Genomic DNA, 19687 nt, shown 5'->3' on the forward strand with positions numbered 1-19687 from the left:
TATCCAATCAGTTTTCTTTCTTATTTTATTAGTAATTCTTTTTGCTCTTACTTTCTGGTTACATGGTGTTGTAAACCACCAATCCGTTCTAGTTATTATATGTGGGTATAATTTATCTTAAAACGACATTTCTAAAAGCATATCTTTTGATGTTAGCTCATAATTATAGATTTCTTCTATTGTTAATATTTTATCCCATACTTGTCTTTTTACATTCTTAGCTTTATAAGTAATTAAACTTCCTTCGTTATTATTTCCTTTAACTATTATTGGTGTCTTTAATTTATACCATTTACTTTTTGGTAAATAATTATATCTACATAAATTAGCTTCTGCTCTTGTATCTATCATTGGCGTATAATATCTACTGTAATACCCTTCTACTACTATCTTCATTAATACACCTATATTTTCATATGATGTTAAAGCTCTTCTTAAGAATAATTTCTCTCTGTTGTATGTTATGGATAATTGTGTATGTTCTATATTGTATGGTTTTACTTGTTCTAGCCATTTTATTCCTAATATTATGTCTGCTTTTTGCATTTCTTCCTTTATTTTAAATTCTATTTTTATTTTTCTAACTCCTATTGTTATTTCCCTTTCTGCTATATTTTTAGTGTTTATTAACTTCTTGGTAGATCTGGGCATATATTATTGTCAGTTTTTATTTCCTCTTTTTTATTAGATATCTTGCTATATAATTTTCTTCTTGTCCTGTATTTAAGAGTATTAAATATTCTTTTTCATTTATTGTTCCTGTTATGTAATATTGGTTTAAATTAGTTGTTGAACTTGTTTCATAACTTGTTCTTTTTTGATGAACTTGATGATTCTGTTTTTTCATAAACTATTTTTTTGTTGTACTTATTCTATCATTTATTATTTCTGATTTTTCTTCTATATCTATATCTCTATAACTATAATCATTATTATCAATTATTTTTACAAATTGTTCAAAAGGACTTTCTATTTGTATTTTGTTAATTTTATTTTTTCCGTATTTTATGTTTTGTTGTTAATACATATAGATTTTTACATCTTTCTGTAAATATTTTACTTTCTGGGGTTAGTTCTATTCCTGATATTTTCCAATATAATACTAATGATTTATCTATATTTTTATCTGTTATTGCTACTGATTAATTTGCACTTATTTTAAATTTAAATTTTTGATATATTAAATTTCCTTTTATGGCAGTTATTATACCTTTTTTTATAGGTTTTATAATTCTATCATCTGCTAGGTATAATTCTATTGGTGTATCTATTCCTTCTCTAAAACATGCTTCTATCAATGTCTCTGTTCCTCCAAAGTGTACATATTTTATTGGGTCTTTACTTTTTATATCGTTTATTTCTTTATTAATTATTCTTTTTGTTACTAGTGGTATACTAGCTCTTCCTTTGACATATCTACAATCTATTACATGTTCTTTTTGACTTACTACGTAGTATTCTTCTTTTCTTCTACTAAATATGTTTTTTATTGTTGGTATTTTAAATATTTTTCTACACTTAAATCTAATTCTTTTTCTTTTATTTCATCAAATATATGACTATAAAATATTATTTCTTGATCTGTTCCTTCTTCATTTAAATATTATTCCTTTATTATGATTTTTATATCTTCTTCAGTTATTTGGTTTATTCTTATATCTTCTTCAGTCATTTAATTCATCTAATTCACTATCTATTTCATTATCTGTTTCATTCTCTGAAATTTCATATATACTATCTTCACTTTTTAATTCGTAATCTATATAATCTATCTGCATATATTCTGTATTTTCTATTTTTATTTCTAATATTTATTTTTTTTGGGTTTTTAGGTAATTTACAATCTCTAGCTAAATGTCCTAATTTTTCGCAACCATAACAAGTACATTCTTTTATAGATTTCTTTTTCCTATATGGTCTTTTATGTTTATAATTTTTTACATAATATCTTTTCTTGGTTTATTATATTTATATTTTGATTTCTTGTATTTCTTATATTTCTTATGTCTTTTTCTTTTCTTATAATATCTTTCTTCGCATACAAATTGAGGTGTTATTTTATCTTTGCAACATGCTAAATTTCTTATTAATGTTTTTTCCATTTTTATTTCTTCTCTATATTTTTCACATAGGTTTCTATACCATTGTTGTAAACTTTTTATTCTTGCTCCTAGAGTATCTACTGTTTTTGCTTCATCCCAACTTTTTATTATTTTTGAACTAAATGGTTCAGGAAATTTATTAAAGTATAATTTTCTTATTTCTTTACTTTCTTCTGTATTATATGTTCCTTTATAATAATATTCCTTAAATGCGCAAGTATACTCATCTATGTAACACATATTACATATTGTTAATTTTAACATTAAATTTCTATTTATATCTTTCTCTTCATTTTGTTCTTCTTCTGTTGTTGTCATGCTGCTAAATTCATCTTTTATAGCTATTTCATATTTTTTTAATAATTCTATAGGTGTTAATTTAATTGTAGTTGTTGATGATGTTTCTTCTGTAGGTTTGTCAGTTCTTAATACTTCTTAATACCCTTTTACTATTTTCAGTTAGATTTGAAAACCATAATTTCACTGTTCCTATTAGTGTTCATTCTATATATTCTGGTGCATCTGTTACGTTTATATTATTATCTAATAATTGTTTTGTCATATATCCTATCCATAATTGTATTGTTTTTTCTGTATCTATTACACAATCTAAGTCTAAAGAGTTATAATTTTTATTAACTATTTGTTTTGGTGTCCATTTTGTCATATTCATCTTTTAGATTGTATATTTTAAATTTATTCTTATAATATGTAGGTTTTCTTATTTCTGATGTTCTAGGTATTATATTTTCATCTTCTTTTTTATCAAGAGTATTTATTTCCGTGTTTCTATTTTCTAAGTTTTCTTCATTAATTACTTCTAGTTTTTCATTGGTTTCTAATTTTTTTGTATTTTTAAAGATTTTTGTATATGTTTCACTATCTTCCGAATCATAATTATTCGTTTCTTCAACATCTATTGTATTTATTTCTAATTCCCTGGTTTCTATTTCTTTATTGTTTATTTCTAATTTTTCTTTAAATTGATATATCTCATTTAATAATTTTTGTTCTTTATCTTTTTTCTTCTTTTTTTGTCCTTTTTCATACAAATCTTTTAGCATTTGTCGTTCTTTTTCTAATTCAGCAATCCTACTATTTTTAGTTTTTTCTATTTTTCATATTTCTTATGTAGTTTGTTGTTTTATTTTTTCTATTTCCTTTTTTCTATCTATTTCTTCATTTTCTTTTTCTATTCTTACCATAGCTGTCAATTTATCTTCTAATTTTACTTCTTCTTTTTTCTAACATTAAATATAAATGTTCACCTATTTTCTTATACCTTCTTCCTAGATTAGAAAAATACTATTTTTATTTTTAATCCTTCATGGTTTTCATAAATTTTTTCATCTATTATAAATTCTTCTTTGTTCATTTTTAATTTAATTATTAATAGATCATGTTGGTATGTATATTCTAGACTATCTATTGTCGATTCTAAATTTGATATTTCTTCTTTTTGTGCATTTATTGAGTTTTTACTAACTTCGTCTATTATGTTATATTGTAGTCTTTCTATCCTTATTTTTAATTCTTTACATTTTTTAGATATTATTTGCTTTAATTCCTTATATTTTGGTAATTTTTGTACGTTATTCATCTAAATAATATTTTGGAGAATATCTAAATGTAGTTTTATCAAATAAGTCATAATTAATAAATTAATCAAATTATAAATTAATCAAATAAATCCAAATATATACTATTTTCGTAACTTTAAACAGCATAAGCTCTGATACCAATTGTAAGGGGGTGTGGATAACTTATGTGGTAAAATAGATCTATTATAAATACAATGAATCTATTTTTATTTTTATTTTTATTTTGAGTTTATTTATGTTAGTTTTATCGATATTTATATCTTGGTGGTGGTGGTGGTGGTGGGGGGGGGTGATCATATGGTAATTGGTTAAATGATTTACTATAGTATTCTTTATTTTTCCCCCTTAGTTTTTGTAATTCTTCTATATTATTTTGAAGGTATTCTAAATATTGTATATCTTTTGTTTCAAAATATCCAATTGGATTATTTTTCATAAGTTTTTCTAATAATATCATTTCTTCCATATTTTTTCTCCAATATTTTAAATATTCATAGTCTATCATTTTATCCTGTAGTAATTGCAGAGTTACAAATTTTTGTATAATAATTTATCCTAATTGTACTGTAATGTATATCTAATTCTAGATTTTCAATGCTATTTATTATCTTGTGTTGTTCTTCTCGTAGCGAGTTTTTTAAATTATATAAACTATCACATGTACTTTTTCCTAAATTTTCTAGGGTTTCTTTTATCCATATTAATTTTCCTTTTAGATTCTCCATTATTTTTCTAATTCAGTTTTCATAATTAATTTCTTCATTTAAATTATCTTGATTTTCTCTAGTTTTTCTAATATATTCTAACATTTCTTAATCTGAATAATATCCATCTTGGTAATTATCCAGGTATAACTATTCTATCCAATTTATAGTTTCAATTTCATAGTCTAATGCTTTTTCTAATATTATTATCTTAATATCTATAATTTCTATATCTCTAAGTATATATATAAGATTAATATTTTAAGATTATCTATCATTTAAAATTGGTTAAATACTTTATTATAATATTTTTTAGTTGTTTGTTTTAATCTCATTAATTCTTCTTTATTTTTACTAAGAAATTGTATGTATTTTATATCTATTTTCCAAGATTCTAAATATACATAATTTATCATAGTTAGTATGTGGGTTTGGTATGTAAGTATTTATAAGAGTAGTTCGGTAGGTGTGGTATATAATTAATTCTAGTCATAAAATATCTATCAAATATTTTTCCAATATGATTTTTCTTATATCTACTATTTCTATATCCTTAAGTACATATAAAAAGAGTATTTTAAATTTATCTATCATTTCGTCAGATAAATAATTATCCATTTTTTTTATATATAAAATTGCTATTTTCAAGATATTCCCTTCAATCATGCACATAACAAAATATGATCACTTTAGATTGCTATATACTAGATTATTCTTAAGTAACATATTCTTCGATCACTATTAACATGGTAATTTGGATACTTTTCCCTTAAACATCGCCTCTACTCTATTTACTCCCCTATCACGGTTTTCTTGCATCACCAGTTTCACCTTTAGGATGTCATAGTTCTTAGGAATTCTTCTCCTTTTCCACTTTGTTAATAAACTTCTTAACATGCTATTTTTCGAATAATTCTACTATAAAGCAACTAATATGAACTTATTTTATCATATCATGATTGTTAGGAATTTATGAATTTAGCTATTCATAATAGTAAATGAATATACCTGTTTTGATAATTCTAAGCTTTGTTCCTCCATAGATTTTTCCATTGAAATATACCTGTTTTTTAAATAATCAAATTATTTGTTGTAGACAAGAGAGAGTTTTTTGCTTCAACGATCAACGCCAATAACTAGTACTCGGATCTACACCAAAAAGGTACAGAAGTGTAGTATGAGTACCAAAATAATGGGTACTCAGTAGGCATCATCGGCCGACTGAGCTAAATCATAATATAGGAATGATAAAATGCAAGATAACATAACTAAGTCAAGGTACAGAAACAAACCTGAATCACCTCCAACATTGTTGTACATAACAAGTAATAAAATCGAAATAACAGTATAACTTAAGACATCAACACATGCCAATGTCGCCGTGTAAAATAAGTAAATAATTCAACATAATAACGTATCAATTAGCATCAAAATAAGCAAACATAACTTCAAAATTGGCTCCTATATTCCAATTGGTGCGAAAAAGTAAATAACTCATCACAGACTCCTATACACCTGAAGAGTACACCCAAAGATAGAATAAAACAATCAACCAACATTATAACTAACCTTAATCGTCATTTAACCATCACTCCACAATTTATCATCCATCGATAAATTATCAATATTTCACATTTTGCCACCATTTGACAATGTACCCACCTTTCATAATATTATCATCATTTTATAACCTTATCATCGTTACTCATAAGTCACTATTTATTAGCTAACCAATTCTAATGAATTAATCCATATGTTTACTAGTCGTTATTTAACCTCTAGTTATCACTTAACAACTATTTTCCACATATCCACTAATAATCATTCATTTGATAACCATCATTTATCAACTAACACCATTTATTGTCTAATCATAATTTACCAACTAATCCCCGATTATCAACCATGCATTATTTCATCACTTAAACAACATTCACCACTAATCTTCAATTATCACTAATCATAAATTATCACTAATCATCAACTATCACTAATAATCAATTATACCATCTACAAATCATTTACAACTTTAGGGACATAACCGACCTCACTAATGTCAATTTCACACTCGATTACGTATATATATATATATATTATTCATACATAGGGCATAGCCGAACTCGAACCGGTAGATGTACAAATAAGAACATCAATATAATCATCCTCCGGTCTTGCCGGGTATCAATGCATCATCATAAACGTCCTCCGGCCTTGCCGGGTATCAATAATTATCATAATCATTCTCCAGATTTTCTAGGAATCAAGATGTCATCATAAGCATCCTACGGCTTTGTCGGGTATCAATATATATCATAATCATCCTATGGCCTTGTCGGGTATCAGTATATATCATAATTATCCTCTGGCCCTGTTGGGTATTAATATATAATCATAATCATCCCCGGACCTTGCCAGGTACCAATATATAATCATAATCATCCTTTGGTCTTGTCGGGTATCAATATATCATCATAATCATCCTCTAGACTTACCTGATATCAATATATCATCATATATAGTCATAATATTCAGATTCAAATCGATAGCCATGTCATCATAGTCGGTGACAAAAGTAACAAAATAAGTAATCATATAATCAAGTATCATGATTTTAAGTATAATTAATAGCATAAATTCTCATGAAATCAATAAGCATAACTTCTAACATAATTCATGGCACAATTGCTAGTATCATCAATAGGGGTGTTTTCTAGCATGAATATTCGCATGATTTCTTAGCATGATCATAATCATAAGTAATATCATGAGCAAAGACTTATTAGTAGTATATTCAATGTCTTATCATAAAATGACCTTCGCTCATCATAGGATAGCCAATAATCTAATCAATTAGTCCATGAATCATTACTTCTAATGTCATCATCACCATAACCATCAAGTAACAAAGTTCCTCAATATTGCCTCAAAGGGGCAATCTCTAGGTGTTCAATAAGTGTATAAGGGTTTCAAGAGAACTAATAATCAATCATGACTTAAGATGGGTCAAAAAGCCTGCTTCTAAATACTTGAAATAAATTCCAAGTCATATACTTTTCGAACTAGGCTAAGGTATCTAAATCTGCTTTTAGATGTATAGCAAATGATAATTATCGCCTAAGGTAGAGGTTCTTCTCAAACACAACAACTAAGCCAAACGGTAAGTAAGGCAACCTTCTTTTATGAAGGAACTAAGGCCAGTTTTACCATAATCATGGGTGTATGGAGTATTTTATATAACTTGAGTGATCTAATGTATTCTTATTCTAAACATGAGACATGAAGCTAAATTCACCTAAGGCATAAGGGAATTAGCCAAGTGTTTCAATTCTATGATTTCAAAATAGCCTAAACGGTCCAACTAACCCAAGTCTTGCATGTCATCAATCCAACACCTAAAAACCATCCCAAATCTATCAAAATATCATAAGAATACTATGAGATAGCTAAATCTAACAAGGAAAACATAGCCTACCTCGATGCCGAAGAAAGCTCAATGAATCACTAAACAACTGCTTTTCCCTTCCAAGAAGCTTCCTCAAGATGCCAAGCTATCAAAAATAATTCTACTTATCAATACGAGAATAATGATATGTATATTGCACCATTGTGCTTTGGGTCCAAAAATCACACAAAAACCATATGTGGGTTCCATTTACGAAAATTACATTTCCAAAATCAACTTAATATTCTTACAAGGTCAAGGAATCATTACCCTCAAAAATGAAAAAATCAAGATAAAATGGGGCTAAAATCAATCCCTCAAGCTTTTGGGGTTTTGAGATAGAAATAAAATTTTTTTACCAAGAAAAGGGTGAATTCTTACCTCAAGTCGAAAGATAATCTCGAAATTAAATGTTAATCTAGCTTTCCAATCACTAACAAGTGTCAATATTAATCTCTCACACTATTTAGGATTTTTATCTCTCAAGTAAGTGATAAATAATGGCCAAAATCATGGAAAAAGGGTCCTTTTATACCTATTCTAGGTACTCGGGAGTCGCTATCGCGACCCTGAGGTTAGCGATTATGGCATCTCACTTCTACTACCTGAGTCACGATAACGATACCTCTTTGTGATCATAGTACCTCTTTTGCTTGATCGAGTCATGATCGTCGTCCAAAGAGCTACTATCGCGATGCACCAGTTGACAAATACGGACTTGGAATTTCCAAGTCCCTTCCAAGCCCTTAGGATTCATCCAAAATCCCATATATGCAAACAAACTCTGTAACCATACCAAATTTGACATTTCAAAAATGATGGAGCTATCAGATTTTTCATCCAATGTTGTTTCGACCAAATATGGGTCCCACACCCATATTTCATTTTCTTAACCTTCCAACCAATAGGTCAAAATGAGCTCGGATACCTCAAGACTCGAACCAAAGGTCTACCTAGCCTGAAATTGATATTTTAAAATTGATGGTGCAGTCATAATTTGTATAAAAGATTGTTTCACTAAAGTTTTCTCTTGGAGGTTATTTGGAGCCAGCAAAGACTTCTAAATAGTGAATTGGCTCTAAAAACCATATGAACTGTCCGGTAATTGAATTGTTAGTCCCAATAAGTCATAAATGACTTAGGGCAGCTATAAAAAAGCTCTAATGATGAAAATAAGTGGAAATACAGAAATTGACCGGAAGAGTCATTACAATATCCACTACTAAAGGAACTTTCATCCTCAAAAGTGAAGGATTAGGATGTACTTGAAGTATCGAATAGGTGAGGATACTGCGTTTAATATCGCTCTCGATCTCCCAAGTAGCCTCCTCCACTAGGTGGTTCCTCCACTGAACCTAAATATAGGAATATCTTTAGTGCACAATCGCCTGATATCACTAGCCAAAATGACAACGGTGTCCTTTACAAAGGTTAAACTCTCATCCAAATGGACTGAGTCCCATCTAAGCACATGAGACGTATCAGGAGGGTATAGTCACAACATGGAGACATAGAAAATTGGATGAACAGAGGAAAAATCTAGAGGTCGAGCTAACTCAAAGGTCCAATGTATCTAGGACTGACCTTACCCTTCCTCCAGAACCTTATCACACCCTTCATGGTAGATACATAAAGAAATACATGATTAACTCCAAATATCAAGGCACAAAGCCTACGGTCTGTATAGACCTTTTGCCTACTTTGATCTGCTCTCAACCTATCTCGAATCCCCCTGACTCTATCCAACGGCTCCTGAAGCATTTTAGTACTACAGGTCCTAACCTCGAAAGTGTCAAACTATCTAATCCGAGAACGACATATCCTACCATACAAAGGCTCAAAATGCGAACTCTACCAAGGCTAAGTACTACTCTCACTGGCCTCTAAAATCTATAAGGCAGGCCCGAAGCATATCCTTAAGCACCTAGATAGTCCCCTTAGACTTGCCATAGGTCTACGGATGAAAAGCTATACTAAGATCTACCTAAGTACCCAATTGCTACTAAAAGCTACCCAAAATCTAAAGTGAACACAAAACCATGGTATGAAATGATAGAAATGGAAATACATACAAATGGACTATCTCTCGAACATAGATATGGGACAATCTCTCAGAACTGAAGGACATCTGAATAGGAATGAAATATGATGACTTGGTCAAACAATCCACAGTGACCCAAATACCAACAAAACCATGAGAAGTGCAAGGTAACCCACTAATAAAATTTTTGGTAATCCATTACCATTTTCACTCGAGAATGGGTAACCTATGAGTCAAACCATCTAGTCGTTAATGCTTGGCCTTTACCTGCTGGTAACATAGGCATTGAGCTATAAAGTCTTCCATATCCTTTTTCATACCCCTCCACCAATAATATTGTCTCAAATATCTATACATTTTGTCTGCGCCTGGATGAATGAAATATCTAGAGTTGTGAGCCTCATGCAAAATCAACCAAATCAAGTGCTCAATCATTGGAACATAACTACAACCATCAAATCTCAATAAACCCTCAGTATCTAGGTGTTACTCTAGGACTCACTACTCTACACCTGGTCACGAAGGAAGCAAATCTTACTATCCTTAAATTGATGATCTCAAATGAGCTCAAATAACAAGAGCCTCGTCCCCACGCTAGACGAAATCCTCCTAGGATCTTAAATATCAAGGCAAAACATCAAGTTGTCTAAGGACTGAATGTCCCAGGCTAACAACCTTTGAGAAACTGAATACAAGCCAAGGTACTCATACTCATTGACTTTTGACTCAAGGCATGTTCTACCACATTTACCTTTCCCGAATGATACATGATGGAAATATCATAATCCTTAAGAAACTCTATACATCTATGTTGTTTAGAATTAAGCCCCCTCTGGGTCATAAGATGCTAAAGACTATGATGATCAATTAAAATCTCACAATGTACACCTTAAAGATAATTCTTCAAATCTTAAGCACGAAAACTACCGCTGCCAACTATAAATCATGAGTGGGGTAGTTACACTCCTGCACCTTAAGTTGTCAAGAAGCATAAGCAATAACACAACTCTGCTTTATTAATACATAACCCAAAACGACACCAAAAGCAACATAAAACAAGGTGAATCCCTCATCCTCAATAGAAAGAGATAAAATAGGAGCTGAAGTGAGAAAATCCTTGAGCTTTCCAAAGCTTGACTCACACTCCTTGGACCATCAGAAAGAAACCTCCTTCTGAGTCAATCTAATCATAAGGGCTAAAATAGTAGCAAAACCCTTAATGGATTGCCTATAATAACCAGCCAAACACTTAAAGCTATGAACCTCAGTCAGATATATAGTTCTAGACCAATTACGAATTGCCTCAATCTTGGCTGGTTCTACCATAATCCTATCCTTAGACATTGCATGTCCAAGGAATGCCACTGACTCAAGCCAAACCCACACTTAGAGAACTTCGCAAAAAGCACACGATCTCTCAAAATTTGGAGCACAACCTTAAATACTGCACATGCTTCTCTCTACTCCTTGAATACACAAGGATGTCATTGATGAACATAATCACGAAGGAATCTAAATAATGCCTGAATACTCAGTTCATCAAATTCATGAATGTGGCTGGGGCATTAGTCAACCCAAAATACATCACTAAGAACATATAATGACCATATTGGGTCCTAAAGGCTGTCTTCAGGATATCCTCAGACTGAATTCTCAATTGATGGTAACTCAATCTCAAATCAATCTTAAAAAACACTGCCTCACCTTGAAACTGGTCAAAAAAATCATTAATACGAGGAATAAGAGAATGGTTCTTAACAATCATCTTATTAAGCAGCCTATAATCCATACACATATGCATGGAGCCATTTTTCTTCTTCGTAAACAATACAGTAGCTCCCTAAGGGGTCATACTCGGTCTAATAAAACCCTTAACAAGAAGTTCCAAAAAACTGAGGGTTCTACTCCTTAAGCTTGATAGGAGCCATATGGTAAGGTGTCATACAAATACGCTGGGTGCTAGGCTCAAGATCAATAGCAAACTCAATCTCACGGATAGGGGGAATACCAGGCAGGTCGGTAGGGAACACATCAGGAAACTTATAGACCACAGGAATAGAGTTAAGTGATGGACTCTCTATACTAGTATCATAAATATAAGTGAGGTAAGACTCGAAACCCCTCGAAATAAGCCTCTTAGCATGAACATAAGAAATAATCCATATTGCCGCGCAGCTAGACACTCCCTGCCACACGATTGAGGGTATACCAGGCATGGCTAAGGTAATGGTCTTGGCAAAATAATCCATTCTCGCATGATAGTGGGATAACCAGTCCATGTATGAAATCACATCAAAATCTACTCTATCCAAAATAATAAGAGCAACATAAGTATCACCATCGCTAACATTCATAAAACACGATCTGAAAACTCGATCCACTACTAAAGAATCACCCATGAGAGTAGATATACATAATGGAATAAATAATAAGTCTCAAGACAACTCCAGTTATGGTGCATATTAAGCAGATATATAAGAATTAGTTGATCCCAAATCAAGTAAAGAAAGGGTCGACTGGTAGCCCACCAAAATTATACCTGTAACTACAATAACTGAAGTCTCAGTATCGAGTCTAGTAGGTACTTTATACAACTAACCATGCCCGCCACTTGGCTGGGTACCTAACCAACCTCCTATCCTGCCTGCCTGAGAACCTCTTTGAGTACCTTGAAAACCACCCTTGCAACGATGAGAACCATCTCTAGCTGAGGGATGAATTGCTCTAATATGGGATATACCCTGTACTAAAACAATAATTGCCCCATGAATAGGGCAATCTGGTGATAGTGACCACGGGCTCCATAAATATAACATGATACCTGAGATGAACCAAGATTAATAGATCTGTCTGACCCAAAATAACCATCACGTCTAGAAAGAAAGATGATGAACCTCTTAAAGACTAACCACTACCATTGCCAGGGCGATCACTAACAATAGATTGACCTTTGTCAGCAATCTAAAGCACTACCTAAATAGGTCAACTAGGCTGACTCTAAGACTAATAGGATAAACATAGAGGATACCTACTCTAAGAATTACTATCTTTGGGTCAGGAACAATGATGACTCCCATTGAATCTACCTTGGAACCTAAGTCTCTTATCATGACCCTCACAATCCTTATGGTGCATCTCCTCTATCACTCTAGCATAATTTGAAGCCTCAGCAAAAAACCTACGTATAGCAACCAAACTCTGAGTAAACATACTAATGGGAAGTATCTACCCATTAACAAAGCAACAGACTCACTCATACTCAGTATATAGAATAAAAGTTGCATGCCTAGATAAATCATAAAAATGAGCCTCATACTCTGTAACTCTCATGGAGCCCTGCTCCAATCTAGTGAACTGATCCTTCAAACAATTTCTAAGGCTACGACGCATGTACTTCTCTAATAATATCTCAAAGAACTAAGCACAAGTCAATGAAAAAGATCCATCTAGTCTAGAATCCATAAAACCTCTCCACCAATGTTGAGGAGCCAAATCAAATTAAAATGTGCTATAGTTCACACAATGAGTTTCAACAAGGCCCAAACTCTGGAGCTTATCCTCACAAGCAATCAGAAACTCATATGCATCTTTACCCGGTGCACCTGAAAACCTAGGTAGAGCCAATCTCAAGAATCTACCCAACATCTTCTGCTCTTAAAAAAACACAACAAGCTGAGCAACTACCGGTGCAGAAGGAACCTTAACTCTAGGAGCTGTAGCTACGGTTGCGCCCCCGCCCCCGTGCCACTATGATATGTATATTTTACACTATTAGAAAGCATACCACCAACTAAACCCAAAAGATAAACCAATGCATCTCTGAGCATTAAAGATGAAATAAACCTTGGGGAATCCTAGGTTGGTCGTTGGTCCACTACTGGCAGGGGAGGAAGAATCTCTAGCTCAGAAGTGAGAATAGAACCTGAGGAAGGCGTCCTATCTAATACTCTAGATGGGGACACATCACACAGTTATCCATGACCTCTAGGTCATCCACAAATAGAAGTAGGATCCTTAGGCTCGGTCTTAGGATCCTCGCCTCGTATAGCGGTAACATATGTCCTGGCTATCTGCAAAAGAGTAAAGTTAAGGGAATACTTTACAAACCAACTCAGTCTCTTAACACGATATGAGTGAAATAAGTGATGAACTCCTAAGAATGTCCCATAGCCCCCCAAAGATAGGAAATGGATGTCATTGTTCCAAACCACAAGACTCTATTGGACATTTGCTCTTGTACCATCAATACTAGTGAAACGTTGATCTAACAACAATTTGTCATGACCTAATTTACGAGTCATGATGGCACCTACCCTATCCCATTAGTTGGTAAGCCAAACCTTAAACTGGAGCTAAATGCAATAGGTTAACTTGGTGGAAAATTCCCAATCATAGGCAAAAATAAACAATACACTTATAAATAAACAAAGAGTTCTAACTAGATAAACGGTCAATACAAGATACCATCCCATGACTTGGTAAAGCCAGTATAAGAGCATTTAATAACAATACAGCTTGAAAATTTAGATTAGTCAACAAAATGACTTAGAATAGTCAGTAATATCTGCCTAAAAACAAAATACTAAATATCTAAAGATAGAAAGAAATAGGTGACTCCGACTCCAGGATCTCATCCTATCTCTACAAAATAAACACATCATGATCAATGAACAACGACAATAACTAGTACTTAAATCTACACCAAAAAGTACAAAAGTATAGTATTAATACCAAAACAATGGGAACTCAGTAGGCATCATCGGCCGACTGAGCTAAATCATGATATAAGAATGATAAAATGCAAGTTAACATAACTAAGTCAAGGTACAAAAATAAACCTGAATCATCTATAACATTGTTGTACATAATAAGTTATTCAATCAGAATAATTGTATCACATAAGGCATCAATAAATGCTAATATCACTATGCATAATAAGTAAATAATTTAGAATAATAACATATCAATAAGCATCAACATAAGAAAACATAACTATAAATTGGCTCATATACGCCAATTAGTGAGAAAAAGTAAATAACTCATCACAGACTCCCATATGCTTGGAGAGTATACCCAAGGATAGAATAAAAAAATAAACCAACTTTATAGCTTACCTTCATCAACATTTAACCATCATTCCACAATTTATCATCCATCAATCAATTATCAAAATTTCATATTTTACCAATATTTGATAATGTATCCACATTCCATAATGTTATCATCGTTTAACAACCTTATCATCGTTACTCATTAGTCACCATTTATTAGTTAATCAATTCTAATAAATTAATCCAAATGTTTAATAGTCATAATTTAACCTCTGGTCATCACTTATCAACTATTCACCACATATCCGTTAATAACCTTTATGTAATAACCATCATTTATCAACTAACACCATTAATTTTCTTATCATTATTTACCAACTAATCCTTGATTATGAATTTTGCATTATTTCATCACTTAAACAAAAGTCACCACTAATCATAAATTATCACTAATAAAAAACTATCACTAATCATCAATTATCACTAATCATTAATTATACAATCTTATAGTCATTTACCACTTTTGAGCCATACCCGATCTCGCTAATATCAATTTTATACACTCAACTACATATAAGTATAGACACATACATACATATACACACACACATATATATAAATATAATAGCCATACATAGGGCATAACTGGACTCAAACCAATAGATGCACGCATAGACACATCAATATAATCATCCTTTGGCCTTGGCGGGTATCAATGCATCATCATAAACATCCTTTGGCCTTTCCAGGTATCAATATGTCATCATAATAATCCTACGACCTTTTCGGGTTTCAATATATCATCATAATTATCCTCCGACCTTACCAGGTATCAAGATATCATCATAATCATCCTTCAGCTTTGTTGGGTATCCATATATCATCATAATCATCCTCTAGCCTTATTGGGTATCAATATCATCATAATCATCCTTTGGACTTATCGGATATCAGTATATCCTCATAATCATTCTTCGTCCTTGCCGGATATCAATATATCATCATATATAATTATAATATCTGCACTAAAACTTCAATAGCCACATCATCATAGTCAGTGGCAAAAGTAATAGGATAAGTGATCATATAATCAAACATCATAATTTTAAGCATAATTAATAGCATTGCTTCCCATAAAATCAATCAGCATGACTTCTAATATAATTCATGGAACAATTTCTAACATCATCAATAAGGATGTTTTCTAGCATGATTACTAGCATAATTTCTTAGATAATAAGTTTTTATGAGAAAAGACTTATTAGTAGTATATTTAATGGCTTATCATACATGATCCATAGATCATCATAGGATAGCTAACAATCTAATCAATTAGTCCATGAATCATTACTTCTAATTTCATCATCACTATAACCATCAAGTAACAAGGTTCCCCAATATTGCCTTGAAAGAGCATTCTCTAGGCGTTCAATAAGCATATAAGGGTATCAAGAGAACTAATCATCAATATTTACTAATGGTGGGTCAAAGAGCCTACTTATAAATCTCTAAAATATATTCTAAGTCAAATACTACTCCGAACTAGGCTAAGTTGTCTAAATCCACTCTTTGATGTCTAGTAAGCTAATATTAGTCCTAAGGTAGAAGTTCTTCTAAAACGCAAGAACTAAGCCAAATAGTAACTAAGACAACCTTTCTTAATGAAGGAAATAAGGACAATCTTACCCTAATCATGGGTGTATAAAACATTTTTATCTAACTTGAGTGTCGAGTGATCTAAGGCATTATCATGATAAGCATGAGACAAGAAGCCTAATTCACCTTAGGCATAAGGGAAATAGTCAAATGTTTTAATTCTATGGTTTCAAAATAGCCCAAACGGTACAACAAACCCAAGTATTTCATGTCATCAATCCAACATCTAAAATCCATCTCAAATCTAACACAATATCATAAGAAAACTATAAGATAACTCAATCAAAAAAGGGTAAACCTAGCCTACCTCAATGCCAAAAAAAGCTCAACAAACTGCTAAACCACTACGTTCCCCTTTTGATGAGCCTCCTCAAGATGCCATGATATCAAAAATACATTCTAATCATCAATACAAAAATAATGATACCCATATTTCACCATTATGCTTTGGTAAAAAAATCACCAAAAAAACTATATGGGTCTCACTTATAAAAATCATATTTATGAAATCAACCCAACATTATTACAAGCTCAAGGAATCATTACCCTAAAAAATAGGTGAAAACCAAGATAAATTGGGGATAAAATAAAGCCCTTAAGCTTTTGGGGTTTTGAGCAAAAAATTAAGAATTCACCAAGAAAAGGGTGAATTCTTACTTCAAATCAAAATATAATGGCAAAATTAAATGTTAGTCTAGTTTTCCAATCACCAAAACGCTTCAATATTGATCTCTCACATTATTTAGGATTTTTAGATCTTAAAGAAGTGATGAAGAATGGCCAAAATTGTGAAAAAGGGTCCTTTTATACCTAGTCCAGGTCGAGAGTCACTATCGCGACCTCACAATTGGCTATCGCAGCATCTCATGTCTGCTACCCAAGTTATGATTATGACAAACCATCATAATTATAGTATATCCTTTGCTCGATCGAGTTACGATCTCAGTTCAAAGAGCCATTATCACAGTGTACTAACTGAGAACAATTGACTTGGAATTTCCAAGTCCCTGCCAAGACCTTGGAATTCATTCAGAATCTTATTTATGCAAATCAACTATGTAACCAAACCAAATTCAATGTTGTAGATGTGATAGAGTGACTGAAATTTCCATCCGAGGTTGTTGATCAAATGTGGGTGCCACACTCATATTTCATTTTCTTAATTTTCTAAACAATAGTTCAAAATGAGTCTGGGTGCTTCGAGATCCAAACAAAAGGTCTACCTAGCCTAAAATCAATATTCTGAATCTACTGGCACAATCAAAATTTGCATATGAGATTATTTAATTAAAGTTTTTGTTTGGTGGTTATTTAGAACTAGCGAAAACTCCTATACAGAGAATTGGCTCTAAAAATTAAATGAGCTACCCGGTAACTAAACTGTCAGTCCAAACAAGATATAAATAACTTAGGAAAGCTATGGTAAATCTCTAACGGTAAAAATAACTAGAAATACAAAAAATAACCTGAAGGGTCATTAGATGTCATTTATTAACTCTTATAATCCAATTGAAAATCATCCAAGTCATGACACACTATAACCATCGATTGTCAATATTTATCATTTTTCAATTAGTGAACACTTATCAACTAACCATTATGTAACACTAATTCTCATGTATCAATAAGTCATCCTTTATCAACTAAACATTACTTATTAACTAATCATCATATAACAACTAATCGTCACTTATCAACTAGTCATTATTTACTAACTAACCAATATTTATCAATAAGCCAATGTTTATAACCTAGCAAACATTTATCAATCAATCATTATATCACTAGCATCTATTCATATCATACTAAATTACAATTATTTCCTCATTTTCAACTTAGGTAGATTGTCAATGTCACACCCCAATGTCATCATATTATAATAAGTAGATCATCATAGTATAATACGTATAGTCGAACTCGAACCGGTATAGATATTCAACAATATCCTCATAATCATCTTCAATTCTTGTCGGGAATGTTTATATCATCATAATCATCCTCTGCCCTTGCCGAGTATATATATCATCAGAATCATCCTTTGGCCATGTTCGGTATATATCATTATAATCATCCTTCGGCCTTACCGAGCATATGTATCATCATAATCATCCTCTGGCCTTGCCAAGCATATATATAATCAATATCATTATTAATATGACCAATAGCATAATCAATAGTGTACTTAATAGTATAACCATGAACATAATATATTAACATAATTAATAATCATAATCAAAATGAGTTTTAGTATAACCAATAACATGATTGCTAGTATAGTAAATAAGCACGATCTTTGTTATAATTAATAGCATATTCACTAATATAATCAATAAGCATTCTCTTTAGAATAATCCATGATATATTTTCCAATATTGTCATTTAACATGACCTCTAACATAGTCATTATGCACTATCAAGTATAGGCAATAACTTATCAATAGACTAATTAAAGGCTTACCATTAGTATAATAGATAACTTATCATTATGTAGACCAATATCTAATTTAAGGCAGAATCTATAGCTTATTAATAAGATAATCAATGACTTAATCACCAAGGCCTCTAGCATAAGCAAAAGCACAAATGCTAATTTATTGATGAGTATGATCACTAACATAGTTAATATCTCATTCGTTGACTCAATCAATAGCTTTATTTATGGCTTAGCCAATTGATAATCAAGGGCTTATTCCATAGTGTATTAGGTAGCCTAAACATTAGCCAAATTAATAGCATATTCAATAGCTCATTATAAGACTTAGAAATAATTCATTTATAGCATAATTGTTAAGCATTATGAAATACCCTAGATTTTGATCCTTAGAAATTTCCTGGGTTTTGAAATCTGTGGATATCATACGACTTAGGCTTACTAGTCGTATGATGTGGGTATGAACTGGGCCTACCTAGGGGGCCCAAGTCATATGTTAAGTAGTGTATTCTTGATCATGTAGTTTCCTAGGTATGACTAGATTCCATACAAGTCGTATAGAGATGGTACGATATAGTTATGCCATTCGTATTTTGGATAATATCCAACCCTTTTTGAATCTGTGTTGGATATGATTTGAGGGTACTTTTCTTATGATA

This window comes from Capsicum annuum, chromosome 12 (genome assembly GCF_002878395.1).
Source record: "Capsicum annuum cultivar UCD-10X-F1 chromosome 12, UCD10Xv1.1, whole genome shotgun sequence".
Classification (NCBI taxonomy): domain Eukaryota; kingdom Viridiplantae; phylum Streptophyta; class Magnoliopsida; order Solanales; family Solanaceae; genus Capsicum; species Capsicum annuum.